At 42.8% G+C, this 25,854-nt stretch overlaps 1 protein-coding gene across 3 annotated transcripts in view; it reads left to right on the top strand.

Annotated features, from left to right (window-relative positions):
• LOC124279378 (serine/threonine-protein kinase A-Raf-like) overlaps positions 1-25,854 on the top strand; it is a 75,869-nt gene that overhangs the window by 19,818 nt on the left and 30,197 nt on the right. The window lies entirely within an intron of this gene.

Below are 25,854 nucleotides of genomic sequence, written 5' to 3'. Positions count from 1 at the left end.
CTCAAGCTGTTGATGACTGGATTGTCTGGTCCAAACTCGATTATAGACAGACCACCGCCATAAAGCTGGAATATTGCTGAGTGCGGCGTAAAACTAAACTCACTCACTCACTCACTAGAAACTGTAGAGGCACTCCAGCTCACGCACACCACACGTATTCCCTGAAGAAGTATTGATTATAAAGTGATAGGTCAACGTTCAGTGGGGAGTAGCTTGCATTGATGCACTGATTATCAGAACAAATGCCTGGGCTTTTAGGATGCAATGCAAATCCCACATTAGGACATAATGACATAACGACATAACGACATAATCATTTTCCATTAAAAAATCGATCGGAGAATGTTCACTTGTCCTTGCGATTGCGTTTCGATTCTATATATTTCGACAGGGATTAATGGCATAGTTACCCCCCATTACTGTTCCGGGAGGGCAGGGCATGTTGCCCCTTCCCGCGGACACCTGGTGTCATCACTGATTCCAGTGATCCATTCATAGAAGTTTCACACCTATTTCACCTTTACACCATACGGAACCTGTTTCCGGGGTTAGTCAAGACTGGGTGTTCACTGACGCTCCACACACCAGGAATAGCGCTCATTAATTACCAGGTGGAGCTAAGTTGAAAGGAAGGTTACCTATCAGATACGGTACAGGTAGGACCACATGGTCCTGTTGTCTCCCTCTCTTCATATTTTGTTCCGCAAGTGTGATCCTAGATGATTCTCGTGCTGCGTTTTGCTAATGTAATCACTAAGCATAATTCATTTGTTCCTTCTAATCGATTCTGGCGTCCAGGAACTTCTATATTTTGAAATGATGGTAAAAGGAGATGTAAAGGGTGCCATTATACGATGGTAAGGACAATCGTATTGTCGTGAAGTAAAACACTGAAAGTTGCTCAGTATAGTGTTCAGTGTTACATGTATTTTGTTCGGACACAAATTCAACCCGAATGACCAGAAATACAACGTGGTTGGCCCGTCTTTGACGGAACGCCTTTACTTAATGGACTTAGTGGAGATTTGTAATTTGATTTGTAATTGTCTCATATATATCTTTGAGGATGAGATATCAAAGGTTAAACATATTGAAGTCCAATGCACGTCTGGATACCATCTGAGGACTGTCCAACACGTGTAAGGAATAGTCACCGGGAATGTTATCCCGTTAGAGAGCTGCTAATGACAAGAACTCCTGGAACTGTCAGTGGTGGCAAAAACTGGTGGAACATATTGACCAGAATTGGTGAAAGTATTAGATGCAAGAACTGGGGGAACTATTGTTAAGACAACTGTTGGTGACAAAAGCTGGTGGAATTGATAGTATCAGGAAATGCAGAACGGATTTTGGCAAAAACTGGTAGAATTGATGGTTACATAAAATGGCAGAACTGATTGTTTCAAGAACTAAGCGTAACAAGAACCTATGGAACAGATACAAACTGAACAAACCGACAGCTGGAAACGAGAAGAAAGGGTGTGCAGCATGTATTTCATGTTAAAACTGATAGGTGGGTAATGTGTTAAAATGGTGAATAGTATGACTTATTCTGAAACCTGGTGGAATTGATACGTATAAATGGAAATGAGTGTAGTTGATGTATGGTGTCTTAGAATTTAGGACAGTGATAATAAAGATGGATTACATCGTTATCAACAGCTGCTGCTGCTGGTGGTAAAGAAGAAGCAAGGTTGTAAGTAAGTACATGTATCCTAATGCATAAAAACGTGGAGTCAAGGTGACATAATGCATCAGTTTTACTATGCTTCCTCTATCAATCAGGATCTATGGCAGATCCAGTGTGAAACAGTATATATTTTCGTCATCAGTAAGACATTGCTCATTGTGATAGAGACAGAGTGTTTGAAGTGTGAAATTGAGAAGTTGAAAATACACGTGGTAGTGGACATATTGGAGCCAGAACGACTCGCTACCGGCGACGTGTCTCCAGGCTTTCAAACCTACAGCTCTCTGTAGTGTAATACACTGGTATACATGGGGAGGTTACTGGCCATATGTCACTCACAGCTAGCGTCTAACCATCACTGATACACTACACTGAAGTTCAGTATATGTCACTCACAGCTAGCGTCTAACCATCACTGCACTACACTACACTGAAGTTCAGTATATGTCACTCACAGCTAGCGTCTAACCATCACTGACACTACACTACACTGAAGTTCAGTATATGTCACTCACAGCTAGCGTCTAACCATCACTGATACACTACACTGAAGTTCAGTATATGTCACTCACAGCTAGCGTCTAACCATCACTGCTACACTACACTGAAGTTCAGTATATGTCACTCACAGCTAGCGTCTAACCATCACTGATACACTACACTGAAGTTCAGTATATGTCACTCACAGCTAGCGTCTAACCATCACTGATACACTACACTCAGTATATGTCACTGCTATCTAACCATCACTATACACTACACTGAAGTTCAGTATATGTCACTCACAGCTAGCGTCTAACCATCACTGATACACTACACTGAAGTTCAGTATATGTCACTATAACCATCACCAGATACACTACACTGAATGCAGTATATGTCACTCACAGCTCTCTAACCATCACTGATACACTACACTGAAGTTCAGTATATGTCACTCACAGCTAGCGTCTAACCATCACTGATACACTACACTAAAGTTCAGTATATGTCACTCACAGCTAGCGTCTAACCATCACTGATACACTACACTGAAGTTCAGTATATGTCACTCACAGCTAGCGTCTAACCATCACTGATACACTACACTGAAGTTCAGTATATGTCACTCACAGCTAGCGTCTAACCATCACTGATACACTACACTGAAGTTCAGTATATGTCACTCACAGCTAGCGTCTAACCATCACTGATACACTACACTGAAGTTCAGTATATGTCACTCACAGCTAGCGTCTAACTATCACTGATACACTACACTGAAGTTCAGTATATGTCACTCACAGCTAGCGTCTAACCATCACTGATACACTACACTGAAGTTCAGTATATGTCACTCACAGCTAGCGTCTAACCATCACTGATACACTACACTGAAGTTCAGTATATGTCACTCACAGCTAGCGTCTAACCATCACTGATACACTACACTAAAGTTCAGTATATGTCACTCACAGCTAGCGTCTAACCATCACTGATACACTACACTGAAGTTCAGTATATGTCACTCACAGCTAGCGTCTAACTATCACTGATACACTACACTAAAGTTCAGTATATGTTACTCACAGCTAGCTTCTACTCATCACTGCTACACTACACTGAAGCTCAGTATATGTTATGTCCGTATTAACTGGGAGACGCACTTCTGGCGTGATATGGTGTCTTTATGACGTCTCTATGACGTCTCGGACATTGAGGGTGAATATTGGGAGTGTTCTATCACAAGCGTGAACATTCGAAGGGTTCCAGATATGATGAAATATTCACCTTTTGTGGCTCGTCACCTTCCACTCCAGCAACACCTATGACGATACCATAACGTATGAGTTGTATCATTTCCACGATTAGCGGGGTGGTAGTCGAGTGGTAAAAGCGCTCGCTTGTTTCGCCGAAGTCACGGGTTGGTTTTCTGACATAGGTACAATGTGACGCATATTTCTGATGTCCTCTGTCGTGATGTAGCTGGAATGTTGCTAATAACGGCGTAAAAACCATACCGACTCGGTGTTATATGTTCTGTCACTCGCTCACACAAGTCCAAAAAAGTACTAGAAGCAACCACAACATTGCCGCGCAGGGTTTCTGATGTCAGCTATTGGCTGGGCAGAATGTTTTTCATAATGCAATGCAATACTATAAAATAGTACGCGTCCTTGGAATTTCCAAATGGAGATATGTCAAATGAAAACGATTTTCAAATGTTAACTGCATGTTTATACTTGTAATGGCTATTCCACAGTAAGTACATTATGAACTATAGAAAGTGAGTGGGTCTGACAGCAGTAACGTACATGCGATCTCGGAAGTATTTTGATGTTGTATATTGCCGAAAATAGGTAAAATTGTCTAAACTAGGTAAGGCCTGCTTTGAAATATGGCTGCCAGAAATAGCTGGTTTGTTGTTTAACGCCGCACAATATTCCAGCTACCTAGCGGCGGTCTGTACATAATCGACTCTGGACCAGACAATCCAGTGATCAACAGCATGAGGATCATTCTACGCAATTGGGATACGATGACATGTGTCAACCAAGTCAGCGAGCATGACCACCCGATTCCGTTATTCGCCTCTTACGACAATCGTGGGTTACTGAAGACAAATTCCACCCGAATCTTCGCGGGTGCCAGAGATTCATAGGTGTTGGAACCAACATTGCACCCGGATCACGCTATTCCTACATGGGTAGGGGATCATTCTTCGATTTAGTTCTGCAGTGAAAGGCTTTCAGATCACTGTGAGCAATAGTATTGTTCATTTTCATTTTCCACAGTGACACGTAAACTGTCTACGGTGTAAATATAAGTGGTCATGTTTGGAATACGGCGTCTGTAACGTGTTGAACGCCTGGGGTATTGGCATCCTTCAGACTGGTGGCACTCTGCGAGATCTAGCCCATATTTTCATTGTGTTTATGAGGCTGGCAGGTTTCTGCTCATGCAGTGTGGTAAGTTATGACCAGCCCTGCACAGGGCAGCCTAGGTGGAGCAGCGACCAGATGGTGGTGTTGTGCAGAGCATAGGCACTGGGGGAGTCGCCGATGGTGTTGAGTGATCATGTTTTCTGATGAGTCCACTTTCACGATAGGTTTGACTTGTCTGGAGGCGTCCTACCGAACGCCATGCGAACGTCAGCGTGAAGCAAAATGATGAATGTGGGTAGATCTGTGATGATATTAGGCGGGAACAGTTTGTGTGAATGAAGCATCTATAGATAACTGTGTATCACTTGCTTGTATGGTGTTTCACATTTACACTGAAACAGAATAGAACCTGGGACATCTGGACGAACAAACGGCAGCATATAAGTCTTTGACCAAACCCCGGTCGCTGACATGACCACTCTCAAAAGTGTAGGCCATCCCTATTAGCCATAATATACGCAATTGTCTGTGTCTTTTAACCATAGTCGGGTAGACAACCTGCTTGGTGTACGTACCTTAAACATTTCACATTTTCTATCTGCCGAGAGTGTTTATTGATAATTCAAGACTATAAGGGTGATTACGTTTTGGGCGACTGTTTTATGAGCTTAGACACAAAGTCTTATCTCATCCGTACAACTCAAACCCAAGCAGCTTTTGCAGTAGACCAGTTGCGTCATAAACACGATGAACTCGACACTACATGGGAGAAAGAGACGAAACCTGACCTAGTGCACCAAACGTGAACCGTTTGTATTATAAATGTCTTGGAATCTTAACAAAGGAACACGAATTGTTGACAGACGAATCCTTTCAAAAGATATATTTTAATTACCACGGCCATACATTGTTCAATCAGAATGAAAGTCGTTATTCAGTCGCTACGCATTCTATAAAACCCAAAGCGTTAAAGAGCATTCAGTAAACGCAGTGGGAGGTTTCTCTTCAGTTGATTCCCGTGAGGGAATAAATTGTTTAACTGGTTTTGCCCATTTTTGAAAATTGATTTCGTTTACGTGGCTTCAGTGGTTCTTGTTTGGCAAGTGAATTGTTTGGAAAGTTCAGATAATTCATTTGAATCATTGTGAAGTGCTTTAATTCGGTTTAAAATAGCTCACCACCAACCTAAACTGCTCGCAAGAGGGCCTGGCGCGTTTGGTCAGACTCGCTGACTTATCATATCATATCATCTTCGTACCTCTCTTTGTTCACACACGCCGAAGACCCGGGTTCGAATCCCCACATGGGCACAATGTGTGAAGCTCATTTGGTGTCCCCCGCCGTGATATTGCTAAAATATGCTAAAAGCGGCGTAAAAACTAAACATACTCTCTCACTCACTTACATGTACCGACGTCATCATCCAACATTTACCACTCAACGTTTGATGACAGGGAAATGTATTCACTTGAAATGACCCTATCCAAATGGCATAAGCTTGTCAATGCCACATCATCACGGTCTGCCTGCAGGTTGTAATTTCACACGGTCAACATATTATGTATTTACAGTTTGTTAGTGTTTGATGAAATATCAATTTTCAATCGATTGCACTTATGTGTATTAAATCCAGGTTCCAGCGATTGAGAAGTAAACTTGATTTGCGAAGATGTCTTTTTCCAATAATGCTACTATCAATATGAGGATGCTCCTTGCTTGGCCATCTCACAGGTCATTAACGTACATCTGGACCTACCAATGGCACCTTTTGTAAGCAAAATATAGCATCAGTCAGCTGACAGCCTGTACCATTAACTGGTCTTTTGTCCATCGGTCAATGAAACTCTGAAAGACGCTTTCAAGGTTTTACGTGTGTATTAGTGCTCCTTGATTTAGCTCAGGCTATTGATTCAGGCGTAGTCAGGCCAGTGATAAAGGATTCGACATTATCTACGTTGCCGAGATTCATCGACGACCACAACTTTGCAGTACCCATCCCAGCCATTACCATGCTGGGTCGGTGACACGGGAGGCAGAGCACGAGGCGTCGTGAGTTGCTGTGCGACATTATGTTTCTTGAGCCCGCCAGAAACCTGTCATGACACACTGTGATGTAACTGGAAACTGTCTCCGCTCCTCCCTCCCTCTCCCTCCCTCACTCACTCACTCACTCCACCCACCCCTCCCTCACTCCTCGCTCCTCTCACTCACTCACTCACTCACTCCTCCTCACTCCTCCCACTCCCTCCTCACTCCTCACTCACTCACTCACTCCACCCACTCACCACTCACTCACTCCTCCACTCACTCACTCACTCACTCCTCTCCTCACTTTGGTAGTCCGGGTTCCATCCCCACAATGTTATGTTATCTTTCGCTATAATGTTTATTTATTTCTAAAAGCGTTAGAACTCGCGCTCTCTCTCTCAGATTGTGGACGGTATTCTAGCGCATCTCCTCGTCCCTTCGGGGTACAGCAAGCAGCATGTCTGTCCGTATGTGATCATCACATTTCAAATGTTTTATGTTCTTCAAGCTATTTCAGTTTAATTTCGTATTGAGATGGTATTTTTCTTTGTTTCCATGGAAACATGTTCAGTGTTACTTCGAGTCTGTAGAAGAAAAACGGTGTATGTTTCCGCCATTAATCTATACACGCAACAAGAGTAGAATATCTGTATTTATATGGTGTTTATATTTTCAAGTAATTTCTGAAACCTTCCACATTCATTGCTCTCTGTAGCCTATTGATAATGCGTCTCAACAACATTTTAGAAACTCAGCGCTTTGAAGATTGTCGTGTTCTTATAAATATAGCTTATTAATTACACCCTTTAAGCTCGCGGGTTCAAGTCCATGATTCCCCCTCATAGGATCGTTTGGATCGTCAGGATCGTTTGGGTATTGAATTTGAACAAGTGGTAAATGTCTGACCTGTATCATCCGGGCCCTCCTCACACATAAATCTGACTGGTCATTAATTAAATATAAAATATACTAACCACTAAGGCAGCAGTTACTTCCTGAATGCTTGTATCTCTCTCATACAGATGCATCGTACTGAAAAATGAACGACAATTGAGATACATTTCACTCCAAAGTGAGGGTTAAAGGGAGGGACATATACCCCCTCCGGAATCCATGGGGTTAAACCAAACTCACTCACTAACTCGCAGAGATGTACACATGCCTAATAGTTGACCCACGCTTCTCTTTCAAGACGTTCGATTCCCCACATGGGTACAATGTGTTAAGCCCATGCCCCCCGCCGTGATGTTGCTGGAATATTGCTGCAAGCGGCGTAAAACTAAACTCACTCACTCTCTTTCAAGACGGACGTTAGCGTTCATGCAGTTGCACTCCACAAGCACTTGCCCAGTAATTCCCCCCATACAACATATGCCTGCCAGATCCTGACTCTCCAGCCACCATACCTGTAACTATGCCAGTTCATGTGAATGAGCCTCAATACATGTAGCCTGCGTGCCTGAAGTTGACGCTGATTAGCCGCAGCTCGTCCATACCTGGTAACCCATAATGGACAATGTTTTGTTTGCAGAAATAAAGCTGTTGGCGCGATGCATTTGTAAATGCAATAATTCAAATGTGGCGTCTTTGTGGACTATGCCCCAGGCCCGGTACCAGTGATGTAGTTACTGATACAGGTCTACAGGTGTTCCGGCATATAGCAGTTAATGTGGCGTCTTTGTGGACTATGCCTTTGTGGACTATGCCCCTACAGTGATGTTGTTACTGATTCAGGTCTACAGGTGTTTCGGCATATAGCAGTTAATGTGGCGTCTTTGTGGACTATGCCCCTACAGTGATGTTGTTACTGATTCAGGTCTACAGGTGTTCCGGCATATAGCAGTTAATGTGGCGTCTTTGTGGACTATGCCCCTACAGTGATGTTGTTACTGATTCGGGTCTACAGGTGTTTCGGCATATAGCAGTTAATGTGGCGTCTTTGAGGCATCGTCACAAATACAGGTAGCATCTCATACCAGCAAGCCACTCATCACTGGCATCGTCAGATATCCAGGTAGCATCTCTTACAAGCAAGCCACTCATCACTGGCATCGTCAGATGTACAGGTAGCATCTCTTACAAGCAAGCCACCCATCACTGGCATCGCCACATATACAGGTAGCATCTCATACAAGCAAGCCACCCATCACTGGCATCGCCACATATACAGGTAGCATCTCATACAAGCAAGCCACCCATCACTGACACCGTCACATATACAGGTAGCATCTCATACATGCAAGCCACCCATCACTGGCATCGCCACATATACAGGTAGCATCTCATACATGCAAGCCACCCATCACTGGCATCGTCACATATACAGGTAGCATCTCATACAAGCAAGCCACCCATCACTGGCATCGCCACATATACAGGTAGCATCTCATACAAGCAAGCCACCCATCACTGGCATCGCCACATATACAGGTAGCATCTCTTACAAGCAAGCCACCCATCACTGACATCGCCACATATACAGGTAGAAGCTCATACAAGCAAGCCACTCATCACTGTCATCGTCAGATATACAGGAAGCATCTCATACATGGAAGCCACCCATCACTGGCATCGCCACATATACAGGTAGCATCTCATACAAGCAAGCCATCCATCACTGGCATCGTGAGATATACAGGTAGCATCTCATGCAAACATAGCACTCATCACTGGCACCGTCACCAAGATTAGACACGTAGCATCTCATGCAATCATAGCACTCATCACTTGCATCGTCACCAAGATTATACAGGTAGCATCTCATACAAGCAAGCCACCCATCACTGGCATCGCCACATATACAGGTAGCATCTCATACAAGCAAGCCACCCATCACTGGCATCGCCACATATACAGGTAGCATCTCATACATGCAAGCCACCCATCACTGGCATCGTCACATATACAGGTAACATCTCATACATGCAAGCCACCCATCACTGGCATTGTCACACATACAGGTAGCATCTCATACATGCAAGCCACACATCACTGGCACCGTCACCAAGATTATACAGGTAGCATCTCATGCAAACAAAGCACACATCACTGGCACCGTCACATATACAGGTAGCATCTCATACATGCAAGCCACCCATCACTGGCACCGTCACCAAGATTATACAGGTAGCATCTCATGCAAACATAGCACTCATCACTGGCACCGTCACCAAGATTATACAGGTAGCATCTCATACAAACATAGCACTCATCACTGGCACCGTCACCAAGATTATACAGGTAGCATCTCATGCAAACATAGCACTCATCACTGGCACCGTCACCAAGATTATACAGGTAGCATCTCATGCAAACATAGCACTCATCACTGGCACCGTCACCAAGATTATACAGGTAGCATCTCATGCAAACATAGCACTCATCACTGGCATCGTCACCAAGATTATACAGGTACCATCTCATGCAAATATAACGCTTGTCATCACCAAGATTATTTGTCAAGACATATCGTTCACGATGACACAGCCTCAGTGCCAAATGCCTTTTCGGGATTTCAGGGTAGATTTTCGCAGATGTCCACATCAAGGATCTGGTGGTGATGGATCAGGACTTGGTTGACAGCGCGAGATAAGGTCCTCATCACGAGGTTCTTGTCATGAGTTCAGTCACTGGGTTCCTTGTTCCAGACTCGAGTCCGTCGTGATTGAGGTAGCCTAGTGGCTAAAGCGTTCACTCATCACGACGAAGTCACGGGTTCCACATTGGTACAAGATATGTGAAGCCTGTTTATAGTGTCTGTAATCGTGATTCTTGCTTTGATATTGCTAAACGCTGCGTTACACCACGCTCACTCACGCACTCACTGTTTCTATTAGTATCTACAATACAGTTTGCTCAATGGATGTTGTGTAAGCTCGCACTCAGAACTGCCCTGTTCTCTTTCCTGCGTGGTTCAGTTTGCAAAGTCTTTGATTTGTCCATTTCCCCATTCATGTTATTGCAGCAATTCTGTTAAGAGCGGCAAAAACAACAACACGCAAGTTAAACAGAAATAGCTGTAAATTGATGCGTGATCAAACAAGTTTCACTAAGCCGCTCAAAATATTCGAAAAGTCTCCTACCTGCTCCTAAACGCTTTATGAAGATCTATCTTGAAGTGAGCTGCTGTTACCTACTTCAAACAAAATCCATGGATATGTATGCCGTGTTTTTTTGTTTGACTTGTTCTCCGGTGTTGAAATGTGAACATAGCCTTTAAGAGATCGACGCGGCTAAGTATTCGTTGAAATGTTTTCCATCATATAGGGAATTGATTACCTTTTACTGTGATCAAACATGGGGGCTAATGCCACAGACAGGCAGAGTGCTGGGTATTTGGATTTACCTTCCCCTTCCCACCAGATAACGTCGGCCGATGTTAGCATCGTATAGCCGTTTGCTTACGCTGAACTAACAAAGCTTTTAGTGCCATTTGCAAGTCCTACGCGTTCCCACGGACTAAAACGTGTGTTTAATGGGTAGACAATAAAATAATGGAAATACGTTAAGGTCAACAAATGACACATGCTATATTAGAATTAATGTGACCATCTGTCATTTGGTGTAATTGACGGTCAAGTCACGTTCAAGTCGCGTCCGTTGATCTTATTACGTCACTATTACAGGGAGATAACTACAATTGCCTGCTCTGTCTTTGAACAGACATCACCGACTGTACAGAGTATAGAAGAAATAATTGAACATGGCTATCTCTTCTCTTTCTGTGATGTTTGCTAATGGTAGTTCAACAAGGGTAAACATATGATCTATCACCCGGAGAAACAGCATTATATCTTGTGGACATTCCCAACTGTGTGGGGACTTGTATTTGTATGGGCAGTAATCACTCGCACATTTAGTTGCTTTCTGTATGATGCTAAGTGCATGATAAATAGAAGACACAAATCCCGGGAAACCTTGGGGATTGAGTAATGTAGAAGATAAATGAGTGTTCAATTCTACGAGTATGTTTCGTTATTCCATGGGTTGGAAGTAGGTGAGAGACTCATTATGTCCTGGCCAGTCGTTATTGTCCATTCGCCTCCAGAAACGTGGGATAAATTGAGACATCAGACCGCTTGTACTATAAAATGTAATCGTCTTTTAATACGTTGACAGAAAATCTTTTGAATTTTCAATATAATTAAACGTCCATTGGTATAATGTCTTCCATCAACTGGAATGTTGTTTCCCTACCACAGATGGTTTATTGTGTAACTGGAATGTTGTTTCCCTACCACTGATGGTTTATTGTGTAACTAAAGTAAGTTAAAAGCGACTGCCCCATGTTTTTGATCATTAGAGATCTGTGCCCAAATGAGTTCAGTGTTCGATTCCAACAACACTATAAGCATACCTCGACGAATCCCTATCTGACATTGATACAACAAGGTGTTTGCGAAAAGGTGAACTCGCCATGACTCCTGTGGCCGAACTTCCAGAAGATAGGTACAACTTAATATTGGGAACTGCTTAAGTTGCAAGATTGCATGAGGTGATATGCACTAAGTCATCTCGTTCGGTATATGCATGTATCAGTCGGGTAGTATTGGCACTTATGATTCTGTTTATCATCTCGTTCGGTATATGCATGTATCAGTCGGGTAGTATTGGCACTTATGATTCTGTTTGTCATCTCGTTCGGTATATGCATGTATCAGTCGGGTAGTATTGGCACTTATGATTCTGTTTGTCATCTCGTTCGGTATATGCATGTATCAGTCGGGTAGTATTGGCACTTATGATTCTGTTTGTCATCTCGTTCGGTATATGCATGTATTCTGTCAGTCGGTATATGCATGTATATTGGCACTTATGATTCTGTTTGTCATCTCGTTCGGTATATGCATGTATCAGTCGGGTATTGGCACTCATGATTCTGTTTGTCATCTCGTTCGGTATATGCATGTATCAGTCGGGTGGTATTGGCACTTATGATTCTGTTCGTCATCTCGTTCGGTATATGCATGTATCAGTCGGGTGGTATTGGCACTTATGATTCTGTTTGTCATCTCGTTCGGTATATGTATGTATCAGTCGGGTGGTATTGGCACGTATGATTGTGTTTGTCATCTCGTTCGGTATATGCATGTATCAGTCGGGTGGTATTGGCACTTATGATTCTGTTTGTCATCTCGTTCGGTATATGTATGTATCAGTCGGGTGGTATTGGCACGTATGATTGTGTTTGCAGTGTAGCGGTTATCTTGTATTCTTACAGTGGGTTTGATTAACAGATAGCCTGAACTTGATGTCACCGTACTAATAGATTTTAAACTCTAACCTGACTCAGTTCACGGTGTGATATATATGCAGTGATCTAATTGTTTTTGTGTAAACAATCACACTTTGTACTGCAACTTCATCTACCGGACCCGTGAAGATCCGGGGTAGAATAGCAACCCATGCTTGCCACAAAGGCGACTATGCTTGTCGTAAGAGGCGACTAACGGGATCGGGTGGTCAGGCTCGCTGATTTGGTTGACACATGTCATCGGTTCCCAATTGCGCAGATCGATACTCATGCTGTTGATCACTGGATTGTCTGGTCCAGACTCGATTATTTGCAGACCGCCGCCATAAAGCTGGAATATTGCTGAGTGCGGCGTAAAATTAAACTCACTCACCCACTCAGTTCATCTACCGTGCGGAGCGGTGGGGTAGCTTAGTGGTAAAAAGCGTTCGGTCGTCACGCCGAAGACCCGGGTTCGATTCCCCACATGAGTGCAATGTGTGAAGCCCATTTCTGGTGTCCCCCGCCGTGATGTTGCTGGAATATTGCTAAAAGCGGCGTTAAACCATACTCACTCACTCACTCATCTACCGTGTAAACAGCAATTAATATCAGCTTGTACATTAGCTGTATCGACATAACTTTACCCATGTGTATAGGGTCGTTACCACAACAGTGTACCTCACTAGCATCTACTAGAACTTGTCGACCTAGAATTTTCAATCCACAATTGACGCTCTAGGTATAGAGCTTCTGGTGGGCGGTGATGTGACGACCAAGCCTGCCGGCAGAAAGTGCGTCCTAGTAATGTCAAAATGGATTGTGATGCACGAAGAAATAGGTATCTCCAATAGGTATCTCCAAGCCTTGACACATAAGACCTATCGTCTTCGTCTGATGAAACCTACTTATAGTTTGAACTTATTACTATTAACCATGTGGAGTTCTTTTCCTGTATACGAGTTTCTCTTGTCTGATTAGACAGGCTGTTAAATCACATTTCAATTCAGTTTCTAAAGTGTATTGTCAGTATGTACAGTGTGGAACTGGACACAGACTACTGGAAGTATGGAGCATGTGAACAGGTAAGCTTTCAATCGGGTGGCTAGGCAGTGTTGACTTGGCTGACTGCAAGTTTACGTTATCAGTCACTGGTTTGTCTGGTCCAGATTCCATTATTAACAACCGTATGCTTAGCTTTTCCGAACCAGTATTGCTTAAATGTTGCTGAAATTGTTATAGCCACTCATTACCCGTGAAGATCCGGGGTAGAAATGATCTTCAGTAACCCATGCTTGTCGACTCACACGATCAGGTGGTCAGGCTCGCTGACTTGGTTGACACGTGTCATCGTATCCCAATTGAGTAGATCGATCCTCATGCTGTTGATCACTTGATTGTCTGGTCCAGATTCGATTATTTACAGACAGCCGCCATATAGCTGGAATATTGCTGATTGCGGCATACTACAACAAACCAACAACTATAGCCACTCATACTATATACAGAACAAACTAGTACTATTACTCATACTATATACAGAACAAACTAGTACTATTACTCGTACTATATACAGAACAAACTAGTACCATTACTCGTACTATATACAGAACAAACTAGTACTATTACTCGTACTATATACACAACAAACTAGTACCATTACTCGTACTATATACAGAACAAACTAGTACCATTACTCGTACTATATACAGAACAAACTAGTACTATTACTCGTACTATATACAGAACAAACTAGTATTACTCGTATTACTCAAAGCTAGTACTATTACTCGTATATATATACTATTACTCGTACTATATACAGAACAAACTAGTACTATTACTCGTACTATATACAGAACAAACTAGTACTATTACTCGTACTATATACACAACAAACTAGTACCATTACTCGTACTATATACAGAACAAACTAGTACCATTACTCGTACTATATACAGAACAAACTAGTACTATTACTCGTACTATATACAGAACAAGCTAGTACTATTACAAAGAATAGTAAATTCACTCGTACTATATACAGAACAAACTCCGTACCATTACTCGTCTATATACAGAACAAACTACAAACATTACTCAAGGTATATACAGAACAAACTAGTACCAACACCTGTAATTCCCCACATATCAAACTAGTACCATTGATTATAATGATACTATATATCACAACATGGAACCACCAATACCATTAACCTTACTATATACAGATCAAACTAAGGGGACCATTACTCTTGCCCTATAGCACAACAAACTAGTACCATTACCCGTAGTCTGTGTACAAACTAGTGATGCTGCAGCTTTAGTAGAACCAGCAATGTTGGTGAATCTTAGATACTGTGACATAGATAACACGACTGACGGGCATAATCATACTTATAGTGATGCATGCAGCTGTTTGACATGTCATACCGTCAAGGTGACCGCGTGGTATGGAGGAGACGATAGTTGTGATTGATTCTAGAGGGTCGTGTACGTCATGAAAGACGTCGCTGGCTATATCAGAGCACTGCTGACTGTGTTTCGGTATGTTTGAACGACACCACGATGCTATAAGAAGTAATTGGTCGATGTTCTGTCAAGACGTGTCACACATACACTCAATAAGATCAGATAACTTCTACTTTTATCAATAATGTTTTCATAAGCAGATATAGGAGTTATTGGGAAGATATTAAATACATGGCGTAACCTATATGGCTCAACGGATTGACCTATTTTCTGTGTACACGACAAGTAGTTGGCTTGGTGATGATGGTGTGGGTGGAAGTAAGTCACTACTGAGGCTGGGTTTAGCTTTCAAACTGTTATACATGCTGCTGCTGATGGTGGTGGTGGTGTATGATCTTGTACAAAGAGCACAGGTCAGAAACCAGTTGAAATAAGATCCGTTGGTCGTGGAGAGTCCTTAGACAGGTGACATGTCTGGTAGCTTGAGTTCCTGCAGTGTTTTCTGGTGTCTCCAGCGATATTGCATGTGTGTCAGCATCTTACCATATATCTGGTGTCTCCAGCCGTTATATTGCTGGATGTCCAGTTACCAGTGTCAGCATCTTACCAGTATATACCAACACGGCATCAGTCACACTGGATAGTTTCAGGTTATAGCTATATCTTACCAGTATATACCAACACGGCATCAGTCACACTGGATAGTTTCAGGTTATAGCTATATCTTACCAGTATATACCAACACGGCATCAGTCACACTGGATAGTTTCAGGTTATAGCTATATCTTACCAGTATATACCAACACGGCATCAGTCACACTGGATAGTTTCAGGTTATAGCTATATCTTACCAGTATATACCAACACGGCATCAGTCACACTGGATAGTTTCAGGTTATAGCTATATCTTACCGGTATATACCAACACGGCATCAGTCACACTGGATAGTTTCAGGTTATAGCTATATCTTACCAGTATATACCAACACGGCATCAGTCACACTGGATAGTTTCAGGTTATAGCTATATCTTACCAGTATATACCAACACGGCATCAGTCACACTGGATAGTTTCAGGTTATAGCTATATCTTACCAGTATATACCAACACGGCATCAGTCACACTGGATAGTTTCAGGTTATAGCTATATCTTACCAGTATATACCAACACGGCATCAGTCACACTGGATAGTTTCAGGTTATAGCTATATCTTACCAGTATATACCAACACGGCATCAGTCACACTGGATAGTTTCAGGTTATAGCTATATCTTACCAGTATATACCAACACGGCATCAGTCACACTGGATAGTTTTTCAGGTTATAGCTATATCTTACCAGTATATACCAACACGGCATCAGTCACACTGGATAGTTTCAGGTTATAGCTATATCTTACCAGCCAACTTACCGGTATATACCAACACGGCATCAGTCACACTGGATAGTTTCAGGTTATAGCTATATCTTACCAGTATATACCAACACGGCATCAGTCACACTGGATAGTTTCAGGTTATAGCTATATCTTACCAGTATATACCAACACGGCATATATACCAACACGGTATATCAGTCACACTGGATAGTTTCAGGTTATAGCTATATCTTACCAGTATATACCAACACGGCATCCAGTCACTGGATAGTTTCAGGTTATAGCTACATCTTACCAGTATATACCAACACGGCATCAGTCACACTGGACAGGATAGTTTCAGGTTATAGCTATATCTTACCAGTATATACCAACACGGCATCAGTCACACTGGATAGTTTCAGGTTATAGCTATATCTTTTCAGGTTACCAGTATATACCAACACGGCATCAGTCACACTGGATAGTTTCAGGTTATAGCTATATCTTACCAGTATATACCAACACGGCATCAGTCACACTGGATAGTTTCAGGTTATAGCTATATCTTACCAGTATATACCAACACGGCATCAGTCACACTGGATAGTTTCAGGTTATAGCTATATCTTGCCACCCTGACGCCCGGGTTCGATTCCTCACATGGGTGAAGTGCTTTTTCTTGTGTTTTGCTGGCTGATACTGCTTAAATTCCTGTAGTACATAGTTGAACCCTATACTCTTGCACTAATGTAACAACCGATCAATTCAAGTTCAGTTTGTGACATCGGCTTGAGCGGAGGAAGGGGGATCTGTCAGTAAAGACTTGTAATTGTCGTTTTAATTTTCATCGGCTGATGTAGGCTGTCTTTTTGCCGACGATGTTAAAATGCTTTTTCTACACTGTCTACTAATTATTCACGCTGTGTTTTGAATTGTGCTTGGCATGTCTTGCCAATTCAATAATACATATAAATTATCATACTTGATCATATTATCGGTTCGAGCGTGATTGATTATTTTGTCAGACCACCCAGTCATGAGAGATATTTTATAACTTGTGTCTTATCAAGACATTCCCAGATCGGCGGAAATTTGATTTCTGACATCCAATTTGTGTTATTCATCCATGTCAAACCATCTCAGTATCTTGTCCAAGCCACTCTTTTGCCCCGTGGGTATTGCTGGGCAGAGTGGTCTCGTTATTCCAAGCTGGTGATGACTATACTGTCGTTGTCGGCTGTTCAGGGAAATAAGATTGTACTCGGTTTCCAGCTACTTTTGACTTATCGACTAACGGACTCCAGTTTGCCTGATCCAGGCGTATGGACATGTTGTGATACCCTGAATGAGTGTTGGGTTGTGATCAGTGGTTGACAGCATCAGCACCGTCCGGGCTTAGTAAAACCATACTCACTCACTCACTCACTCACTCACTCACTCACTCACTCACTCACTCACTGGAGTTTGGTTTTACCCGCAGACCACGATACATTTACTCACTGAAGTGCTCGTGAAATGTTTAGACTGACGCTTAGTATCTGACTGACTGAGTTTGGTTTTACGCCGCTTTTTTAGCAATATTCCAGCAATATCACGGCGGGGGACACTAGAAATGGGCTTCACTCATTGTGCCCATGTGGGGATTCGAACCCGGGTCTTCGGCGTGACGAGCCAACGCTTTAACCACTAGACTACCCCACCGCCCCTTTGTATCTGAACATATATGAGTTTGATAGTAACAAATAATCCCCTTTAATTGAAAATGAGACCCAGTGAAATGGGAAATTCAGACAAAACTTACTTTATTTAAGGCTTTGTCATTGCAGGAAGGGGTAGGCAGTTGAGAAAATAATATCACGGCGGGGACAGCGTGACGTGCCAACGCTTTAACAAGTACACTATCGCTCGCCCACAGGGACTGTGAGAAAGACTCGTGAAATGATCAAAGTCACCCACGACCACCAAACAGACGGAATCTGCAAAAATGTCAAAATTCCACTTAACATTTCAAAGTACAATATTAATGATTACGTAACCCAATAAACTCTCTCAGATAAAAGAGATCGTCTGGGCAAATGCCGATGCGGAGGCTGCATGAGGGGCTACAGAACTGGGAGACAACATTTCAGACCCTCCACGACGTTAGGTTTGTCTGTGAAGGGGGCGTGTTTGTCGGCAACTACAGCTTGCCCTGGGGCCGTCAACGGCGAGCATTTCCATTAGCGAAATGAAATCCCCGAGATGTAGAAAGTCCACCTCACCCTCACGCCATTCATACAGGTGACAAGGAAGAGACTGGCCGTGGAATCTGTTGACTGTGACATCTGTTACCTCATTGGGTCACTAAACGTTTTTATTCGAATAGTTTGTATAATCTGATAATCTTTGATATTGTTATATTAAATTAAATATTCTGTCACGGACGTTTGCTCTACTTCCATGTATTGTGTATAAATGTATATTTTCTCTCTCATCGTTACCGCCATATAGCTGGAATATTGCTGAGTGCGGCGTAAAGTTAAAACTTAAACTCACTCTCATCTTTAATACTTAAAACTGGGGGAGGGGACTGGGAAGGTTCGGGGTAAAGCTGTACTTAAGCACTGTTAAGTGGGAATAGAACAAACTTTCTAAACCTTTCTACAATGCCGAACGTACGATTGATACACAGCTAACTGACAGAATGTACTGCTGTCGTTCCTGCATCCTGATGTGCCCTAAGATACAATGCCGAACGTACGATTGATACACAGCTAACTGACAGAATGTACTGCTGTCGTTCCTGCATCCTGATGTGCCCTAAGATACAATGCCGAACGTACGATTGATACACAGCTAACTGACAGAATGTACTGCTATCGTTCCTGCATCCTGATGTGCCCTAAGATACAATGCCGAACGTACGATTGATACACAGCTAACTGACAGAATGTACTGCTGTCATTCCTGCATCCTGATGTGCCCTAAGAGACAAGTTTGTTTGAAACAAAGTAACAATTAAACAATGGTATGGCTTGTGAAAATGATGGTGAAATTAGTCACATTGTTTTATCCGTACAATTGTGTAATTATCCATTAACTCATGCAGCAATAAATAAGTATATTTGTTTGTGTACAAATATCGATTTCAGTTTAATCACGTGGCACTTATTCCACAAGTGCGTTGGATGGTCGAACTCACCAATGTAAACATGAATGACGGTCTGTGTTGCTGTCTTGTACGGTGTGATGTGTTTTCCGACTAAGTTCAAACTAGTGTTTCCATCACCTATATGAGCATGCTGGAACAGCTGCAAGCCAGACAACGGAGTCCAGTATTCAGACGGTTCCATACATTCCATTCGTCACCAATCGCCCCTATCCGTAACCTCGCTATTCGGCTTGCCCCGGAATAACACGAGTTGGTCACGAATGCATACATTCGAAACTATTCGTCGAGTAGTTACGAATGGGTTAGATACTGTACAGCTGACGAAGGAAAACCAAGTTCTATGGATAGTCAACTTCTTTATTGCAATGAGTGCGACGTTTCGGCGTAGGTACTGACACCGTTATCAAGCAACACCGTTATCATCACTTGCTTGATAACGGTGTCAGTACCTACGCCGAAGCGTCGCACTCATTGTAAAAGAAGTTGACTATCCATAGAACTTGGTTTTCCTTCACTTCACAACTTCTAAAATGCCTCTCAAACAGCATGTACAGCTGACGTCAATCGTCCAGTGTTACCAACATGGCGGAGAATGAGCAGCAGCGGTCGTATTGTTTGACTGCAGACAACACCCGTGAAGATCAGGGTTAGAATGGGTCTTCAGCAACCCATGCTTGTCGTAAGAGGCTACTAACGGGATCGGGTGGTTATCGTCACTGACTTGGAATCCCATTTGCGTAGTTCGATGTTAATGAGATCTGGTCCAGACTCGATTATTTACGGACTGCCACCATATAACTGCGGCGTTAAACGAGAAACAAACAAAGACATAATTCATATTGCACCACTCCTTCGGGCAACTTCGTCATGTAAGTGGTGGTGTGGCACTCCCGCAGTAGTTTGTGTCTGTCTGGGGTGACGCTGTAGTTTGTGTCTGTCTGGGGTGACGCAGTAGTTTTGTCCGTCTGAGGTGACGCTGTAGTTTGTGTCTGTCTGGGGTGACGTAGTAATTTGTGTCTGTCTGAGGTGACGCTGTAGTTTGTGTCTGTCTGGGGTGACGCAGTAGTTTGTGTCTGTCTGGGGTGACGCTGTAGTTTGTGTCTGTCTGGGGTGACGCAGTAGTTTGTGTCCGTCTGGGGTGACGCTGTAGTTTGTGTCTGTCTGGGGTGACGCAGTTGTTTGTGTCTGTCTGGGGTGACGCTGTAGTTTGTGTCTGTCTGGGGTGACACTGTAGTTTGTGTCTGTTTTGGGAGACGCAGTAGTTTGTGTCTGTCTGGGGTGACGCTGTAGTTTGTGTCTGTCTGGGGTGACGCAGTAGTTTGTGTCTGTCTGGGGTGACGCTGTAGTTTGTGTCTGTCTGGGGTGACGCAGTAGTTTGTGTCTGTCGGGGGTGACGCTGTAGTTTGTGTCTGTCTGAGGTGACGCTGTAGTTTGTGTCTGTCTGAGGTGACGCTGTAGTTTGTGTCTGTCTAAGGTGAGGCAGTAGTTTGTGTCTGTCTGGGGTGACACAGTAGTTTGTGTCTGTCTGGGGTGACGCAGTGGTTTTTATGTCTGTCTGAGGTTACCCGCGGCGTTGGAGTTGGTTAACACAAGCTTTTAAAGACTGTTTACACTCATGGCCTGCTGAAAAGATCAACAATTCGATTTCGGACTGGGATTCCTGAAGAAAACATTCTTTTGTTTGATTTGAGTTTTCAACTTTTTACGCTGCAGTTGTTTCCACTACGTTTTGGTTTCAGTTCCGTTCACGTCTTACACCATGTTCCAGACAACTGTGCGATTGCCTCCCTTACATACTGAATGTCGAGTTAATGCACTTGCTTCATTCATGTTGTGGACTTGTACGTCGGCATTGTGATACCTCAGTATGTTTACTGTCAAACCCTCTTGTGAAATCGTTCTTGCCTTAATCGATGATGATGTCTTATTCAAGTTATCTGTGTTGTATGATATATTTCGCGGGGCGGTGTGGTAGCGAAGTGGTTAAAACGTTGGCTCATCACGCCGAGGACCCGGGTTCGATTCCCACATGGGTACACTATGTGAAACCCATTACTGTTGCCTCTGCTGTTATATTGCTTGAATATTGCTGAAAGCGGCGTAAAACTAAACTCACTCAGTCATATATTTCGCGAGAGAACGGTTCGTTTGTGCACTAATATTAAGTTTTCCTTACTTGTGCAACATTAAGGTACCCTTGTTGTAACTAACATTTACACTCATTCAACGTTTGCCGGCCTGTTTTACGCCTTAATTTGAACGTGAATGACTGTTGACCTTTGGCAATATGTACGAATATATTCTCTCTCCCTCTACATATGCTGAAACTGGACCATCGGGTTCCGCTTTGCGTTGTGCTTAATCAGTTTCCCGTCTCTGGTCAGCCACTGGGCCATCAATGGGGAACCTTCCAGTTGACGAGATCCAAGGAGCGAGACATACTTGAATTTACGCCTTTAATACCGACGCATAAGCGCCTTAACGCTCAAGAAGTGCCTAGGGCCTCGTATGTAGTCAAGGTGTCATTTGATTGAGTCTCGGTCCACGTTGAGTACACATCGTTACACGGGAAATGTAGGACAACCTAGAAATCCTGGTCTGTTGGCCAACCGACGTGTCTACTCAGTCATTTAGGAGGCTGGTAATTTATCAAACTCTATCATATTCTATTAACCCCACAATAAATATAACATCCTTTCATGACACTTCCTTCACAATGATGATTCCTACAAATATTCAGATCTAAAATTAACCTGTGTATTTCTGAAAAACGAAACTAGCAGTTTTTACATGTCCTCACCCACATTGTTGTGATAAATTCTCGAGACCTATGTAAACGCTGAGTTTCTCCAAAATGTCACTGCCCCCTCTCCTGTAATAGATTCCCGGTCCCTTAGAAATGGTTAATGTTATCAGAGACAATCAGTCGTGATTATCGTATTCCGTCAACTTTTCAAGTTTACTGTTTCATTCTCATCGACTTTAGTGCAAAATGTTAGACGATGTAAAATTAATTTTTCCAAATGCTTTAATCATGTTACCAAATTGTTCAAATTGATTTTGTCTCCCACACAAAAACACAACGAATCTCTCCTTACATTGGTCACGCGATATCACAGGTACAATTGCAACTGTCGACACTGATATTTCCCCTATTTGAAATCAAAGTGATTTGACTATATTGATTTGAGTTGCAGCAATATAAGGTATGTCAGGCATCGGATAGTCAGTATGTACTGACTGATCTGAATAAACCCCCACTCGATCCTACCATCCCAATCGTTCTGATATTTACTAACTATTCATTACAGTGTGGGATGTGTGGCCTATACCGAACGTTATCTAATAAATACCTCTCAGAAAGCACGTTTTCCTTCAGCTGATACTGCTTCAAATTGTAGACTTCAAATACCAACTGATGTTTTGGTTATATCTTTGGCCAGTAATGTGTTAAATGCACACATATGGTCACTGAATTGTCTATATGTTTGTAATGTGTTGATTTTGTGTTCAAACGTACTATTCCAAGTACTTTTACATATTTGAGTGTCACGAACGACTGGATGCTTGACACTGTTGCTCTGACCCCACAAATATATGCATAACCTGATATTGAATGTATACTTTCAGAAGTTCAGAAGAAATGAAAGAAATCATGAACACTTACCGTCAATAAGGTTTAGATTATGCTCATTTCAAAATGGGGGCGGTGGGGTAGCCTAGTGATCAAAGCGTTTGCTCGTCACCTGAAGACCCTGGATCGATTCCCCACAATGTGTGCAGCCCATTTCTGGTGTCCCCCGCCGTGATATTGCTGGAATATTTCTAAAAGCGGCGTAAACCAAACTCACTCACTCACTCATTCATTTTAAAATGTACTTACATAAATAGATTGTTTTCTTCCTCTATATTTCTTATCTACTTTCAAGTTAAATATTTCGTAAAAGTATATAAATAAATTATCTATCAGGGTGTACGCTCCCTTCTCATTTCACGCGTGTTGTATCTTTGAATTCGTAAATGAATATGCTCGCATGCACACACAATTGCGTGACAAAGAGGCCTTAGGCGTCGTAACTCTCTCATGCATATCAGAGGACGGTGATCCTGGCTTCGAATCCTAGCGGGGCGGTGGGGTAGCCTAGTGGTTAAAGCGTTGGCTCGTCACGCCGAAGACCCGGGTTCGAATCCCCACATGGGTACAATGTGTGAAGCCCATTTCTGGTGTCCCCCGACGTGATGTTGCTGGAATATTGCTAAAAGCGGCGTAAAACCAAACTCAGTCAGTCAGTCGAATCCCAGCTTTCATCCTTAGAATGGCCCTTTGTAAGGCAGCTCCACGACTATGGTGGCTCATAAGTATGGAAGCTGATAAGGGCCATCGCATTTTCACCTTAAAATTTGACCACGATCCATACGCAACCGATGGTTTCACAATCTGGCCGAAGTTCATGTACCTTTTTTGTGGAAAACAATTTCGTCAAAAGTAACAGATCTTGTGCACATGCAGTGTAGTATTATATATATATATATATTGCAGGTTTCTGTTTTAAAGACAAAGGGTGCATTTTACGATGTCTTTGTTAAGCTTAACAGTCATGATTTTACTTTATATATGAGACCAGTGAAGATCCGGGTTTGAATTGATCTTCAGCAACCCATGCATATGCTTGTCGTAAGAGTGCGGCGTAAAACTAAACTCACTCACTCACTTTATAAATGACAGTAATATAACGTACTGTCCGCGACTATGTGTCAATCCATGTCCTGCATTTAAATGCTGCTTAAGTGTTCAAGGCCGCCTCCGTGGTGTAGTGGTTAGATCGTTCGCCTGGAGTGCGGAAGGTCGCGGGTTCGATCCTCGGCCGTGTGATACCAGAAATCTGGTCCCAGCCTGGCGCTCGGCATTAATGTGTACAACAAGGACTGGTCGGGTCAGAGACAGTATAATGTTCCTGAGTGGGGTATTGATGCTTAACTGCGGCATGGCATCTCAGTGAGCTAGCACTAATAACAGCTTACGCCTGGGCTAGTACAAGCAGCCACACATACACACGCATGCACGTCGTCATATGAGTGAAATATTCTTAGTAGGACCCCTTTCACCTCACCTCACCTCTCCTTAAGTTTTCAATTAGGTGTTTGAGTGAGCTACCACACATACTAATGACCCAGGTATCCAGGTTTGAAAACTTGGCGGGTGCTGTGTCTACAGCCATTGCTTGTCGATTTTGTGTTGAATGGGCTTTTTGTAAAAAAAATTAACAAAGGCATATACTTTCGAAGTGGTTCAAACCTTTCCTCGAACGACTGAATGCTTGTCGTAGTGGCTCACATGAGTACTATTGTTAGATGAAAACTGCTGAGAGTTTAATGTTATTGCAATCTGCAGTGTTACTTCCGTTACCCTAAGAGCGAATGCGGTAGAAATAATGATTTATATGTCATTTATCTGTCGAGGATGAAATCTCGAAGCTTTACGTTATCGAATGGGCCAGGTGTTCTGCTGTGGTGCCTGGAAATGGCAAAGGAAGGCTTTGATGTAGGTTAGTAGACGCTCTTGTCTCCGGAGAATGGGTATCACCCCAAACACAAATATACATTAAAAACCGAGGCTTAAACATACAAAATTGGTATTTATCTGGTTATCCAAATGAATTTGAAATAGAAATCCTTTTTGAATTGGCCCAGCCAAGCATAGCTTAAGGCAAATCCCATTTTGTGTTAATTAAGGAATACTGATCATGGGACGAAAAAGGAGAGAGTCGGCGACATCTTCAGCGGTAGAGGAGGTTACTATATTTACGAGTAAGACTTTGTGACCCTCAGCTAACAACAACAGACAGGGTTTTAGCCCCACTTCGATATCATAGCCGGCGATGTGAGCTGGGGTTGATCTGGAACTATTTGTGGCGCGCGTACGTCAGGCCAATATTCCGATGACAGTTATAGATGCAGGAATAGTAGACTTCTAGGCCATCCCCAGGAATAGCGTACTATCCCCAGGAATAGCGTTCTATCATCACAGCACGCAGACATCCCTGTTGTCAAGCT

The sequence above is a fragment of the Haliotis rubra genome, unplaced genomic scaffold (assembly GCF_003918875.1).
Source record: "Haliotis rubra isolate DU_JTF1 unplaced genomic scaffold, ASM391887v1 Scf107, whole genome shotgun sequence".
Taxonomy (NCBI): domain Eukaryota; kingdom Metazoa; phylum Mollusca; class Gastropoda; order Lepetellida; family Haliotidae; genus Haliotis; species Haliotis rubra.
This window is presented reverse-complemented; position numbering and strand designations above follow the sequence as displayed.